Genomic DNA, 13265 nt, shown 5'->3' with positions numbered 1-13265 from the left:
GATAGAGTATATCATATGATGGCCTCTGATTTCAAAATGGTTTCCCTTAGGCTGTGACAATGGCAAAAACCCTTTTGAGAACAGGACCCATGAATATGTATTCAATATTGTCCAGTACATATCTAGCCTCATTCTTGAGAAACAGGAAATAACCTATGTCCTTCCAAAGGCCTGAGAGGACGTCCGGTATAAAAATTCATCCACACAACACCCTGTCGGCACAGCGTCCCCTAATGTTTATGGTCCAGTGCCATCTCAGAAGGAAAATGTTTTAAAAAGAAAGGAAAACATTAGCTCTTTTTGTTACCCACCTACAGCTCCTTTGAGATCCGCCAAACAGTCTACTGCACAGACAGTATTTTCTGTCGTTTCTGAATCCCACAGGATCTAGGCTACGATTGGCGTGGTTGCACACTGAACATGTGTGGGGCCATCACACCCCATCTGTCTAAAAAAGATACCTCCACATTCATTCCAGCCAACACATTTTCTACCGCTTGTGCTGTCACTTAACTTTTGAAACTCTGATTCTTTCACACAGTAGGACTGCACCCTTCCAGGAAGCATTAGTCACACACACTTCAACGATATATGACAACCTGAAATCAATCTCACATTGATCTCACTTATGTTTTCCTATTTTTGGAATGCTGTTTGGTAACAGGAGGTGAATAGCTGAGATCGATAAAGCTCACTGGCTTATCTCAGATGCTCATCCCCTTGCTACAGTGGTATTCCTCAATTTTCTCTGGAGTTCGCTCTACTTTTTGTCTGTTTTCATGTGCTTCACGGAAAGGGGTTATAAGATACTCAATTTGTTTTTTAATTTATATGCATTTGATATGTCGGGTTTTTTTTCCTAATGGTAAACCCAAGGCAGATTATGTAAAGTTACAAGGCATTGAGAGCATACGTAATGGATATTTACAGATATGAGACACATATGTATATATATCAGGACTGCCCTTACCATTTGGATGTTCCTCCCATCATCCATCCTCACCAGCACGGCTTATGTTTGGCCAGGCCCCAGTTCATCAACAGTAACTTGAAGAGTTTGAAAGAAAAACAGTAGGTATCTGGGGATCCTCACATAGTAGATTACTGTGGTACCTACCATACATTTAGGGACCTTTCGTTTCACTTTTTAATTTTATTTTCCCTGGGAATTTATCACTGTTATTACAATGAACAAAAAACAGGAGAAAATCTGTTGGGGGGGGAAAGGGGAAGAGGCTGGTTTTCTCCCGGGTTTTTGTTTTATTTTAATAAACGCTGATAAATTCCCCCCGGGAAAAAAATAAAATAAAAACTGAAAACGACATAGTCTAGGGCAGCCACTGAACTAAACTCCTGTCCTCCGTGGCCAGTTCACGCTTCTCATTCACCGTCGCGGTTAATCACCCATAATTCCGAGCTGTAACAGCGTTATCGATGCACCAAAGGGGAGGGGTCCCCATGATGGTGAAAGGAATATTTTAACCATTGCAAGAAAGGTATCGAAGCGGTGGTCCAGCACTGGTAACTGGAAAGCTACCCAGTTAATGTGTAAATACCATTTTACAGCACCACGCATTCTTTAGGCGAAACAAATCATTCTGTGCAACCTTCTTTTTCTCCCGGATTTACAGGTTTTCCTCTGACAGAAACCTTCTACTCCCCTCAGGGGGCTGTCTAAAAGCAGCAGGTAAGCTCCCTGGATCAGCCTTTGGCCAACACCAAATGTCCAGCTTTACTCCTGGAGCGGAGGAGAAATAAGCTTTGGTTAAAGCATCAGGGCTCTGTTTTCAACATACCCTCCTGCCTTGAACGCAGATCACAGGAAGCTGCTTAGAAACAGAGCCCGCTCCATACTCTGCTTTCCAGTTATTGTGGAACAGCAGCTGGGGGAAGAAATGCCTTTGACAAGTACAAAAAGAGTTTGTCTCATGCACGCTGTAGTTTGTCAAGATAATGCAGCGCTGCTGTTTGCTACTTCAGGCTGGGATGAGAACAGGAAAAAAAATATATTCATCTGCACAAGGTTTGTCAGAATATGCTTAAACCGAAATGCAGGGCTCCAGGGTTCACTGTCAGCATTATGCTTGGATAAGATTTGGCTACAAAAAAAACAAACGTTAGACACTTTTGAAAAACGTTTTAACAACCTGGTTTCTGTATTATTTTACTTATTTTGGTAAATGTATATACTGCAAACTATACAAGCAGTTTACAATAAAAGATACACCACTTAGATTAGCTATGATATTTGTTAGTTTTAATGCTCATTTTTGATCTCACTAATTTTCATAGGCGTATAGCAGTGCAATTACTTGGCAGTCACTAAGATTATAATTCAAGTGGGGGGGGTCAGACATTAGTACTCCTTTTGTTGGATTTATCTCTATACACAGTAATTTTCGAGTGCGATAACTCTCACATAATAATTTTAAAAAATGTAAAATAAATACAGATAACAGGTTTCACAGACTGCACGCGAGAGTTGAAGGCCTGCAGGATATTTCGCTGTTTGTTTTCACATCCATTCAGCTACCGGTGAGTCTGCAATCTTGCCTTTTTTTTTTTTTTTCAGGTTTTCATGGTTTACGGACTGTACACCCACCGCTCCTCACAGTTCCACGTGTGCGGCAGTAGATAACGGTAACCGGCAACCTAATCCCGCAGGGAAGTTAAGAAACCCACTCTTACCCGTTAATAGTCACTAGCATGGCTTACTGGGGAAATAGCTTTATGCAAACTTTATTTTATTTACCTCTTTTTGCAGACCACATTACCCAGTGTCCCAGGAATACAGTTTGCAGGGGCAGAATAGCAACAAAAGACTTGGAAATGTTTCTGTCTTATTCCGGGGAGACATGATATGGTGGGTTTACTGTGGGCCTGACCGCCAGCCAATTCACAAGGGGGGAAACTTTTTCCACCCCCCAAGTATAATATTAGTTGAATGAAAAATTTAAGCTCACAATGGGAGGGCTCTTAACAATTTGCAGAACTGGTAAACATTTCCTATTTTTAAAAAAATATGTGCTTAAATGTAAAACAAAAAATGTGTATTTAATGCAGTACCCTTCTATAGCACAGCATGATGCTATGTTATTGGTTAAAAAAAGTTATGTTAGAGAACATGAAAGTGAATCTAGAGAAGGTATTTTACAGTGAATCTAAGCATTTAACAAAAAAAATTTGGAAAACAATGATACAAACCAACCTCCCTCAACAAAGAGACTGAATATTCTGTTGTGTTTAATCTTCTACATGAGCATGGAGCTTTGACTCTAGGTCCCATGGCTGACTACATTTCAATCATGTCCATTACTTTTCTTATAAAGGGTTATTTTATATTAGTCAAACACTTGGAAAGGGATGTGTGTGGCTAAGATAATGGCTTGCTGTGACTCCATATGTTGTACACGATGGAGCCTAGTCATAGTGAGAAGGAGCCCGAAGCCTGCCTGTGTCTCTCAGGAACCCCTCCCTTTGGAGTGACTTTTCTCTGGGGTTAAATCCAATATCCTGCTCCCCAAATCTGTCCTATTCCACAGCCAAGTAGGGTTTTAGGATATCCAAAATGAATATGCATGAAGTAAATATGTGCACACTGGAGACCCGGGATATGCAAATGCACCTGGGGGTCACCAGAACATATTTAAGAAGCCCTGCCCTATGTGCTCTGGGAAAGAGCAGCCTAGTGGTCAGAAGAGAACGCAAACCAGGGAAATCAGTGTTCAAATTGTTTCTCCCATTGATATTACTTCTGAGTCTGGGCAAATCACAATCTCTTACTGCCTCGGTGCTCACTTAGGGGCTGATATCATGAACTGTATGCCAAAACTCAGAACATGGTTTCTTAATGCACCCCGCTAAAAATAATTTAACCCCCAATGCAGTAAGCTAATGCTATGCTAATACCTTAACAGTTAAATAAAAGCATGCTAGAAAACATGGTTTATTAGCACAAATTATACTTTATGCAAATAAAATCTGATTTAATGTACAGAAAAATGGTTGTGCAGAAAATGTCTGTGTATAGAAATCATATTTTATGTGCAGACAATACACGTTGTGCACATAAACCATGTCATCCATACAGATAACAGAATTTATGTCCACAGAAATTGCTTTTTGCACAGAAAACAGTTTCTGTGCACATAGATTCAATTTTATGCATGGAAAACAAGATTTGTGCACAAACGTGTTCCTGTATGTAAATCCCAAGTACAGGACCTCCATACCACGAACTTCAGGTTCAGCCCCATAGAATAGCACCAAACTTGACTCTGCCTCTGATCAGGAATTAAATGTTAAGTGTTATGAAAACATGAGTTAAGCCGACACATCTCTCCGCGCTGGGTGGGGGAATAGATAATGCCTTCAGTAGCATTAGATTTACATGCAAGGATGCTAACTAATATGCACAGTTTTATGCACACATTTTTTGTTCACAAAACTCTTTGTTGCATCAGAAGAAAAGTTTGTGCACAAAACAATGCATGTACAACTGTGGGTAAAACATTGTACTTAGCCCTTAGATCCTTAAACCTCTTTAAGTCAGGAACCTGTTATACCTGAAAAATGTTATTAACCATCTTGACCTACAATTGCAAAGGTGGTCTAACATTACAAAGTTATTATTAACAAAGGAATGGTCTAGATACTGGCACCAAAGATTTGATACTAAAAAAATGCATCAAATCTTAGGCTCTAAAAACCTAAGTGAGAGGTACAGAATTACATAAGGCTTGCCATACTGGGTCAGACCAAGGGTCCATCAAGCCCAGTATCCTGTTTTCAATAGTAGCCAATCCAGGTCACAGGTACCTGGCAGGATCCCAAGGGGTAAATAAATTCCAAGCTGCTTATCCCAAGAATAATCAGTGGATACCTGCAACTCCACCTTAATAATGGTTTATGGACTTTTCCTCCAGGAACTTGTCCAAACCGTTTTTAAACGTAACTACACTAATAGCTTTCACCACATCCTCTGGCAACAAATTCCAGACCTTAATTATTCACTGAGTAAAAACATTTTCTCTTATTAATTTTAAATGTATTACCTAGTAACTTCATTGTGTGCCCCTGGTATTTGTGCTTTTTGAAAGAGTAAACAACTGTTTATCATTTACTTGTTCCATTCCACTCATTATTTTATAAACCTCTATATCTCCTCTCAGCCATCTCTTCTCCAAGGCAAAATTCTTCTTAGCACAAAAGGGGAGCGGGATCTGGGGGTGATTGGCCACCTTAAGATCATCAGATACAAACAGATAAAGTACAAACAGATAAAGTGTCCGCAAAGCCAGAAAGATGCTTAGCTGCATAGAAAGAGGAATTTTCAGCATGAAAAGCGAGGCGATATTGCCCCTGTATAAATCTATTGTGAGATTTCACTTGGAACACTGTCTACAAACCTTCAAAAGGATATAAACAGGATGGAGTCAATCTAGAGGGTGGCTACTAAAATGATCTTTGTTCTAAAGCATATGAGGATAGTCTTAAAGATCTAAACATGTATTCCCCTAGAGGAAAGGCGAGATATGATAAAGATATTTAAATATTTCAAAAGGTTTCAATAGAAAGGAGACGCCAAAACAAAGGATCATGGGATGAGGGTGAAATGGGGTAGACTCAGGAGTGATCTTAGGAAATTTCTTTACAAAGAGGGTAGTAAATGCACAGGGCAGCCTCCCAGTGGAGGCTGTGGAGGCAAGAACCATATCTGAATTTGAGAAAGCATGGGATAAATAAATGGGATCTCTAAAGGAATTGTAAGGGCTAGATAAATTAGATAAATAGGCAGACTAGATGGGCCACATGGTATTTTTCTGCCATCATGTTTCTGTTTCTAATGTGTGCCCTGGTTACTGTTCCAAATACAGTTATCTCTGGCAGGAGGCAGTATTTGATTGTTTGCTTGATTTGCAGTTTCCAAAATGTTCATTAGATGCTGTACTTCAGGCTATTTTCTCATGGGTCTGCTCTTCAGGGGACGAGCAGACCACTGACCGGTCCTCTCTGTTGCTGAATTTACTTTCATAGCCCTGTGTATCACATGCAAAATTTCAAAATGAAAGAGCAAAAGTCACTACTTACTACAGCAACTTGTTCAACAGAGTATTTCCATGAACAACTATTTTCCCACTTGTCTCTTTAATGGCTCAAAACTAAGTAACTATAAACCCCTTCTGCAATATAGTAATCTGGGAAAAGCTTGCGCTAAGTGCAATGTATAGTTTTCTGGCTAGAATGTGGGATACGTGTAATTACAAGAGTATTTCAAGTTAAGTCTTGCCTCATTGGGATGCAAAATGGTAAATCACCATTGATTTTGTTAAAATAACATTTTTACTATTATAAATTTTTTTTAAATTATGGGTCGAAATGTATTTTAACTTATTCCTCATTCGCATTCATACTGACAACAAAAACAATTCTGTTAAATTCCTGCTTGTAGACATATCATAAGCAGGGGTAAAAAACTCAGACAAAAGCAGTAAAAAACGATATACAGCAAAAAGAAACCGCAGTACTTTCCACAAACAGGACTGAAGGTGACATGCGCACTATCATTTCTGTATGACTTTTCTATCAAAAAATAACGTTCCCTTACTTGTTCAGTGGGAGATTCCTAGGTACCACAGCTTTCAACTGCTGCTTATTAAATGTAATCAAATTACACCAGCTGCTGTGGCACATCTGGCATGAGTGTAAGGGCTAGAGCACAGAGCTCTGTCATTGGAGACCATGGCTCCCCTGCACTTTGACATTCAGTTAGTCACTTAACCTTCTTCTGCTCAGCCTCAAGATCCAAAGCTCCTCCAAGCAAGGAGAGAGTTATCACCAAAAACAGTACATAATCTGATTGATTTGTAATGAAGATGTTTGACAAAGGGTGCAAGGTAACTTCAGCAGCCTGTCAGAGTCCGGATTATGGATTATTTCATGACTCTGTGCCACCCAGTCACTGATTCATCACCAATTTGTGCAAACTCAGTCTGGGCTGATTTCCAACATGAAAAAATGTTAGCAATCCAATCCTTCTCGTTTTTAGTGTCCCCCTTGCTGAAACTCCAGTATGTAAAAGACTCCTGCAGGACAGCTCTCCATTGAGGGGAGGATCTGTCTAAATTCCTTATCTCACCACAATAGAATTAAATGAACAATTACTCTTGCAATATATAATTTATAAAGGCATGACAGAAAATCAAAAGCTTCGACATATATATATTTGCTTTCTGAAACTGTTTCAGGAGCACAAATCACTAATTTCAGTTCAGGACAACTGCTTTAAAATTGTCCTGGCTTTCTCTAATTTCTTCCTAAAGATTACTAAAATTATGTTTTTCTATAAGTTGTTTTTTTTTTTTTAAAGATTTCATAAAGGTGCACTGTTTCAAATCAAAAACAAAAGGGAATTGTATAGGAAATGCATTTAATGTTTTGTAGCACTTTTAAAAAAGGTTTTAAAACAGTTTTTAGTTGAAATTATCTTCAGGCGATTTTGGTCACTTAGATTTAAAAAAAAAAAAAAAACTGTATCATGCAGCTGTCTAATGGGGGGCATCTCTTACACTGTAAAACAAAATATGCAGAACCCGAGAAGAGGAAGGGGGAGGGGTGATATGATATAGACACATTACCACCAAGGGATAACCAATGCACACTATGTAAACATTTTTCAGCCCTAAAGAAGTTCTAAAACACGAGGTCATGCTATAAAACAGAAAGGGTAAGGGCTCAGGAGTGGCATTAAGAAATAAGTATTCATGAAAAGGGTGGTGAGTGCATGGAACTGCCTGCCAACAGAAGCAAAAGAGCATCTGAATTTAAGGGCTACGCACAGAGGAAGTTACTTGGAGGGAAAGGAAGGTGAATCCCAGGCTGGATTCTTGTACTCTGGGGACCACAAGAAGAACGGAAAATGGACAGAGTCGAGGGGTCTTATCTGCCAATCATTTTATATACATTTGTTTTGGCGGGGAAGGGGGGGTGAAATAAGAATTTCACATCTGCAGAGATTTCTCATGGATTTTGGAAAACAAGACTCCTCATTTTAAAAGGAAATAAAACTGTTTGGTACCTCCCAATGTCCTCCTTTTTAGGATGATTTCTTCCTCCACGGGAAGCACATTCTTTGGGAAGGAGCTCAGGGCAGCTGGCAGGCAAGTCACCCGGACAGATCCTGCCGTGCAGTCAGTACACGGGACCCAGTGCCAGCTCGGAGGAGAAGCCGAGGGGATGCTAAGGGCTGAAACCCACTCGGGGTCCGACTGTCTCCAAACCTCCCGGGAGAGGAAGGGGGATAGTTAAAAAAAAAAAAAAAAACCCAATAACAACACATGAAGACCTCTGAAAATCTCCCTCTTGGTTCTGCGTCCTTACAGGAGAAAAGAATCAAACAGAGTAACTGCGGACGTCTGGCTGGGGCGAGGGACTAGGCTGACCGGCAAGAAGTTGCGGTAATTACCTGCGGACTGCGTGTGGTGCGCGCACAACTGTTGCTCGGGGCAGGGGTGGCTCCTCTCTCCGCTTCAGTGCACAGAAGGGCTCCGAGGTTGAAGCTGGCCCCAGCCGCCTGCGGATCTCCCAGTGCAGCAGAGAGGAAATCAAGTGGCAGGGCCCGGGCAGGGCACGTCCAGTCTTTCGGTGAGAAGAGCAAGGAATCTGGAGGGGGGTGGAGAGGGTTAAAGCAACTCCCCTACGACTTCTAACCTGATCCAGGCGTTGCCACCTGCTGGCCGCCCTGGACGGGCTCTTCCATGGTAAGCAGCACAAAAGTATTCGGGTGACCGAGAGGAAAGAAGTCGTTAAAAGCCAAGAAGCCCTAACAAGACTGCCTCGGGTTCTTTCAGGCGAGAGGCGCGCAACATGTGTGAACTGGAAGTTACTGCACTTCTGCAACAGCTTCCCTCCTTCCTCAGGCAAGACGAGGCTTCTGAATTTATGTCGGGGAAAAAAAGCGTTCCTTGCAAAGGTTGTCTTCCTAGGTTTACTTATTAGCCTAAAAAAAAAAGAGAGTTGGATAGTTTCGGTCCTTTAAATCGAAAGCAAATCATAAAGCGTAAAGGGTGCCCGCAAGAAAAAGAAAATCCAAGCCAGTTGCAGAACTTTTCCTTCAAAGAGCCATCTCCTTGAATAAATCAAGCCCAGCCCGTTTGCAGAGATCTCTTCCGTGCACGCTGGACAGTGAGAGAGAGAGAGAGAGATCCTGTAGTTTTGCTTGGGGTGGGGGTTGGTCCCTTTGGTGCTTGGGGAGAGCAGAGCCTGCAGTTTCAGAGGCCCCACGCAGTGCTGGAGGCAGGACAGCGCGATGAGCGGTGCCTGCAGCAGCCGGAGCCTTGCTGCTCTCTACCTGTCATGTCAGAGGAGCCCGGCAGTCAGGTGTGAGCTGGGAGAGGGGGAGGCTCCGTCATTACACCAGAGAGCTGTTCGCAAACTAGAAAATTCTCCAGCCAGTCCCTCCCTTTTCTGTGCCTCCCTCCGGCTTGGACCGAGCCCTCGGCTTCAAGTCTGAAGCTCTCGTGCCCTCTAGTGGTAGTTTGGTCTCGCTCAGTTATTTCCTGCCAATGATTCTCTGATTCTTTTACCCCATCACAGCGTTTCTTCCTTCAATTTGAAAATAATATTCAAAAAGAGTAATCTAACTTATTTGTAGGCTAAATTCAAGAGGAATGTTGGTTCCTGGCAGCTTAGAATAGAAGGTAGTATTTTGAAACAGAAGACCTTTAAATGAACTCTACAAATACATTATCATTTTTTTCAAATAAGCATTCTTTTTTTTTTTTTAAGTAAATTTGGTCTTTCTGTGCAGTTCTTTTAAAAAGGAAATGGAAGCAAATACACTAAGGCAGTGGTTCTCAACCCAGTCCTCGAGTCAGACCCATTCCGTTGTGTCGTCAGGATATCCACAATGAATATGCATGACATAGATTTGCATGCGCATCTATCTCATGCATATTCATTGTGGATATCCTGACGCGATGGGCTGGAATAAGCCTGCTGGGCCGACGATATTAGGGCCTTTTCGTAATTGTATGTAGCCTAGAATTTTTCGTTCTAGCAGGGTCAGGAAGGCGACTGCAAGTAGGATCGGGACAATTAATATCAGTGAGTTAAGGGCTATAATCATATGTTTTAGAGGAGATTTGAACTCTTGGATAAAAGGGCTTAGGTCTTTTGCAATTACCGGGCTCTGCCACTAAAACAAACCCTAATGTAGGGTGACACAACTGGCTGGGTGTGTCCTGAGGACTTTGTTGAGAACCACTGCCTTAGTGTATTTGCTTCCATTTCCTTTTTAAAAGAACTGCACAGAAAGACCAAATTTACTTAAAAAAAAAAAAGAATGCTTATTTGAAAAAAATGATAATATATTTGTAGAGTTCATTTAAAGGTCTTCTGTTTCAAATTAGTACCTTCTATTCTAAGATTTGCATGCGCATCTATCTCATGCATATTCATTGTGGATATCCTGACGACACAACTGGCTGGGTGTATCCTGAGGACTGGGTTGAGAACCACTGCCTTAGGGTTCTTGCTTAATGTGGAATTTACCTCCCTTCTGCTATGAGGGCTGTGCCTGCCTACAACCAACTATGATGCAGCCACCAGACTGCTGGGTTGTTGCTGCAGAAAACCTGAACCACATTCCTTCCCTAACACAGAAAACCTCAAACCAGCTCCCGCCTCCCCCTATTTATGAAATATTAATGCCTGTGCTGTAGAGTGTGCTTACATTCAGAGCTTTCCAGTCTTGATTGCACACATTCTGCCGCATAAGTGGGAAAATAAAGCCATTTCCAGAAGAAGTAATTTCTTGTATTGTGAGGCTTCTGGGCTTGCAGGGGATAAATGCTGTCAACAAATAATTTGGAGGAAGGCCTGAGGCCTCTAGAGTCACTCAGAGCTTGATTAGAAAGGGCGAGGTGGGCAGTGGCATTCTTTTGGAAGTCTGTCCACACAGAGGCTGTAACCTTGTTTGTGCTCTGCATAGCAAGAGTAATGTGAGCAACCTGACTTCATCTGATAACTTTCAAGGGGTAGGGCACCTCCAACGTTATGTGTGGTCCAGTTTCTCCATTTTGTCGCATGCCCAAAATTCAGTTACTTCAGTTTAACCACAATGCTTCCAGATCACTTTTAAAATATCCCTTAATGTGCTATCAGTCCATGGTCTTAAGGTTCCCCATCAGTTTCTTCTTGAATCCTAAGCTTTAGGTTCATCCTTGCCTGGGCTTTCAGGCTGATTCCTCTGCTCCCCTTATTTAGTTATAAATCATCCAAAGTTAAGGGGCAGACTAACTTGTGTTTAAGGGAATAGGTCTGAACATTGCCTCCCCTCTCTCCTCCCAGCTCTACAGTGGAACATATGTTTACCCTAGAAAAAAAAAAACAGCGGAGCTAGGTGATGGGAGTTAAAGTACACACAATGATTTCATGTTCAAATCTTTACACATACTGTGTACTCAGCATCTGTTCCCATAGAGATGCAAAGTGCACTGGTGCTGTTGCACCCTTGTTGTGCTCATTGGCAGCATTTTCAAAGGGAAACTCCAAGAGACACGATTACTATCAGGAGAGAGAGAGAGAGAGAGACTAGCCATAATGCCCTCACCCTAGATTTATTTATATCTCTATGGGAGGCCCACTTAGTAACTCGAGGTGAGGTTAAGGTATTAGGTATTTAGGTATTGCCTCAAATGTGGTGATGAAAGTGCTGACTTCATCATGGATTTTGGAAATGTTCTGAGATACAAAAATTTTGTGGAGAGGTGAAGATATTCTGTTCTAATTTATTTCAATGTCCCTTCCAGGAGATCCAAAGGTCTGGCTCTTCAGACTATACCGGGAGGGAGTGTCTGAATTAGACTCCAACAAAAGGTTGTTCCTAGATAAGGCAGGTTAATAGCAAAGAAAGCAATCTTGGCCACTTGGATTGAAAAGGCGAGTCCATCAGTGGCCCAGTGGGAATCTAGAATGGGCAGATTGCTTACATTTGAGTACTTAACTGCAAAAACCTTATCAAATATAAAGAACAATGTCATGTTAGAAGTGTGGCAAAATTTTATAGACCATCTTTCGCCAACAGTAACGAATGCAATATTGAATTTTAAAGTAATAAGGGGGGGTGCTTGGGTGGTATTTAAGGGAAATTGGAGTATTAATTTGGGAGATTAACACATCATTATTCTACTGGCTTTGTACCCTGCATTGAATTACTAGAGCATATTTTTTTAGTTTGCTTCTTTATTGGATATCTTTATATGCATCCTCATATATATCCTCTTAATGCATTAAGTAAATGGAAATATGGAAGTTGCCTGACAAAAAGTGGGAAAGAGACTTGGACTTATGCGTAGAAGAGAAGGGGCTTGGAGGGATAGGAGGGGGAGAATGTGCATTCGTTTCCAACGTAATGGCATTCCGTAACGTATAGGGCCATATTTGTTGTATTCGTGGGGAAGCGAAACGTATCGTGATTCCCCACGAATACAACGAATCTTCACCGAATTATTTGGCCGTCTAAAGGAGCAAATTTAAACAAATCCCCCACCCTCCTGACCCCCCCAAGACTTACCAAAACTCCCTGGTGGTCCAGCGGGGGTCCGGGAGCCATCTCCTGCACTCGGGCCGTTGGCTGCCGGTATTCTTTATTTCAGATTGCTAAGACAGGATCCGGTACTCTGTCCTCAAGGGCCTACGTCCCTGAATGCTCAGAAGACTTCTTACTGCTGGAAGCGATCACAGATGTGAACCCTGAGTTCTATTGCAGATAGGACTGGTACTCGCTCCTCAAGGGCCTATGTTGCTAATCTCTGAAGACTCTCTTATGTCTAAGACGTTATAGCAGGTACGGATATTGTGAGTTCTTATTCCAGACTGCATATAGGAACCAGTACTCGCCTACAGCTCCTGTTCCTGAATATACTGAAGACTCTCTGTTGTATAGAAGCCATTACAGAGAGCTACAATTGTGAGTGTATCATCTACTATTGGTAATGTATCCAGCATACCCTGTCTACTCACTACCTATAGTATCTCTCTACAGCTCAGCAACTCAAAGATTGCTATTCCAATATCTGAGGGATTTCAGCCCTGCCTAGCACATCAGCTCACTACGGCCACCTCTGGTGGTTCTACTTCCTGTCTAATAAAGAACTATCTCTGTTTGTTTCCATACTTCAGCCTAGCCGGTGGTCCCTCTCAGGATATCCTCCTGGGGGCGCTGTCATCTGCCATCGGCCCAAGGATTCACCAATTTACATTAA

General features: G+C 41.8%; 1 protein-coding gene across 12 annotated transcripts in view; it reads right to left on the bottom strand.

Moving 5' to 3' along the window:
• Positions 1 to 9429, bottom strand: part of LOC115084076 (sodium channel protein type 5 subunit alpha-like) — a 1049386-nt gene extending 1039957 nt beyond the window's left edge. For 9 of the 12 annotated variants that reach the window (XM_029588401.1, XM_029588411.1, XM_029588408.1 and 6 more), the window contains exon 1: positions 8465 to 9429. The gene's annotated coding sequence lies outside the window, so the exon portion shown is untranslated. The remainder of the gene's footprint in view (positions 1 to 8464) is intronic. The other 3 variants (XM_029588407.1, XM_029588406.1, XM_029588405.1) reach the window with 1 other exon arrangement.
• Positions 9430 to 13265: the final 3836 nt, after the last annotated feature.

Source organism: Rhinatrema bivittatum, chromosome 2 (assembly GCF_901001135.1).
Source record: "Rhinatrema bivittatum chromosome 2, aRhiBiv1.1, whole genome shotgun sequence".
In the NCBI taxonomy this organism is placed as follows: Eukaryota; Metazoa; Chordata; class Amphibia; order Gymnophiona; family Rhinatrematidae; genus Rhinatrema; species Rhinatrema bivittatum.
The sequence above is the reverse complement of the archived record's forward strand: the minus strand, read 5'-3'. Positions and strand labels throughout refer to the sequence as shown.